This window comes from Lindgomyces ingoldianus (genome assembly GCF_010093535.1).
Source record: "Lindgomyces ingoldianus strain ATCC 200398 unplaced genomic scaffold BDR25scaffold_12, whole genome shotgun sequence".
NCBI classification, from domain to species: domain Eukaryota; kingdom Fungi; phylum Ascomycota; class Dothideomycetes; order Pleosporales; family Lindgomycetaceae; genus Lindgomyces; species Lindgomyces ingoldianus.
Window position 1 is genome coordinate 30600 of NW_022985173.1, and position 3111 is coordinate 33710.

Below are 3111 nucleotides of genomic sequence, written 5' to 3' on the forward strand. Positions count from 1 at the left end.
TGCTATCTATGCTACTTACTATCCTATCTTTACATTTAAATTGCTCTATAAGCCAGCATACTGCTTAAGGGCAACATTCCTACGTAATAGTGTTAAAGCAAAATGCTAGAGAAGAATTAAATATAACTAGCGCTTAAAAATTACTTAAGAAGCTAGCTAAAACTACTACTTTTAGTAATACTTAACTAGGGTTAACACTAACGTAGGGAGGAACAGAGCAAGAGATAAGTAAAAAGAATAATAAAAAATTTTATAAATTAGGCTTGTTAAGCTATCTAGAAGGCGTTTAGGGCCTAGAAGGGGTTAGAAGGGCTAGTGCAGGACTAAGCAACGCACAGTCTACCCCTGCAAATTAGGCTTTAACAGAAGCCTGCGCCTAGCTGTAAGAGCAGTAAGAAGTGTAAAAACTAGCTAAGATAATAGAAATCTATTATTAATTTAAGGTAGGTAATATAAACACACTTAATAAGTTGCTAACTAAAGTATTAAACATTATTATACTAAAACCTACTTAAGACTAAGTAAACCTACTGCGTCCTAAACTACTGCACTAATACAAAAAGAAGAACAGAGCAGACTATAACTAGTAGTGTAAAGATAATAAGAACTATTACTAAAAAAGTCTATTAAGCTTTACTTAGAAATTATAGAAGATCTCTTTTAGCCTATAATATGTTAATAAGATACTATAATTACTATAAAAGACACACTACACTTATTTAAAGCTTGTTAACTTATTATAGTTACTAACATAGTAAAATCTTAAAAACAAGATGCTTAATACATTAGGTACTCTAGCAAAATAAAAAAAAGTAGCTTATAATGCTATAAAAAACTATAAATAATAACTTAACTAGTTTTTAACTAAACTTCTAGCCTACCTTAGGCTATTATAGACTAAAGTTAACAAGAAGAGCCTAGAAAAAATAACAGTAGACTTTAGTAGTGCACTATCTAATAAGATTAAGTGTAATCTAATATATATCTTATAAAGTAAGCAAGAGACGCTAGCTTAGGTAGAAGAGCAGAGTAACATATCCTACTGCTGCCTACAGAAGGGAAAAGGGCTAAAGTTAAAAAAGAAAAAAATATAAAAGCATTCTACCTTACCTCTAGCTAATAAGGACTTAAAGAAGCTTAAAAAGAAATAAAAAAAAAGCTAAAAAAAGGCAGAAATTTAATAAAATAAAAGTTACTTACTAAAATTATAAGCAGCTAAGTTATATTTTCCTAGATTGTTCTATAAAGAATAAAGATAAAAATAAGTTTAATAAAAATAAGTAGAAAAGAAAAGAGTAAAGCTAAAAAAACTAAGCTTTTTTCTTCTAGCCTATATTACTTTAGTAAGTAATAAAAAGAAGCTTAAAAACCTTTAGAACTTATTATACTTAAAAAAGTTAACCTTATTATTAGTAATAGTAAGCATAGAGTTATTAGAAGACTTTTAAGCTATAGTAGATAGAAAAGCTAAATTAAACATCCTGTCTACTATAATAGCTAAGGAGCAGGATCTTAAGATTAAGCCCCTGCTAGGTGTCTTTCTAAAGGCACCTAATAGATTAGACTTTGCTGTCTACAGCTTTACAGTTATAAATATAAAGATTATAGACTCCTAAAAAAGAGTCTCGACTTATAAAGTGCTATTTATAGTAATAGACTTAAAAAGACCTTTAATATATTTAGGTTTACTTTAAATTAATTAGTTTAATCTAAAGCTAAACTTTTATATAAGATGTATGTTATTTAGGGGCGTAAAGAACTATAGTGTGCTAAAGTACACTAAGGTGGCCTTAGAAGACGCAGCAGAGTTTAAGCAAACTATGTAGAGTCCTAATACAGATGTCTACGTCTGCAGTGTGCTGTCTAATAACACTAAAGATTCTTTAGGACCTATAGAGCTTAAGTTAAAACTAGAGTATAAAAAATATGTAAACATAGTTAAGTCTAATAAAATGTTAGAAGTACTACTACATAGCCTGCAAGATCTAGCTATTAAGCTAAAGGAAAAGATAAAGCTTTTTTACTAACTGCTATATAACTTATTAGAGTATAAGTTACAGCATTTTTATAAATATATTAATAATTATCTGCAGAGAGAGTAGATTTAAAGGTCTAAGTTTTTTATAAGAGCTCTAATTCTATTTATAAAAAAGAAGAATAAAAAGTTAAGGCTTTATATAGATTATAAAGGCCTAAACTAGATTATAATAAAAAATTATTACTTACTGCTACTTATCTTAGAATCTCTTAAGAGACTTAGAAAGGTAAAGTAGTATATAAAGCTAGATATCTATAATATATACTATATATTATGTATTTATAAAAGAGATAAGTAGAAGATAGTATTCTAGACTTAATATAGTTATTTTAAGTACTAGGTTGTGCCTTTTAGTCTTACTAATGCTTCTGCAGCTTTCTAGGCTTATATTAACTAAGCCCTAGCAGAGTTAGTTAATGTAATGTGTATTATGTACCTTAATAATATTCTAGTCTATTCTAACACAAAAAAGGAATAAGTTGTTTATATTAAAAAGGTGCTGTAAAAATTATGTAAAGTAAAGCTTTTTTTAAAACTTAGTAAGTGTAAATTTTACATGTAGAAGACTAAGTACCTAGAGTACATAGTTTACTTAGAAGGAGTTAAAGTTAACTCTTTAAGAATTAAGATAATCTAGAAGTAGCTAATTATTACAGTCTACAGTTAGACCAGCGTAACTCCACCCAGGATGCTCCACAATATAGTACAGTTAGAGCGGGACTCGCTTACAGACCAAGCAGAGGACGCGGAGGTAGCGCAGCTACCCAAGATCATAGAAGAATGCGTTGTCTAATAGAAGAACAGGACACAAATCCTATAAGTCTAGGGGAGCTTAGCAAGCTTTGCTTAGTAGGCTTATATAAGCTTATCTAGCTCACCTTAGTGTCCTCTACACATGTATATAGTTCCTACATTAAATAACCTTTAAAAAGTGTGTTTAACATTTAGTTTATTTTTTATATAAACTAAGTAGCATTTAGCTTTTTAAAAAGCTATAATACTATTTATATATCTTACACTATATATACCTCTAACCTTATCTAATAGGACTGTTTAACCCTAGCCTTTCTACT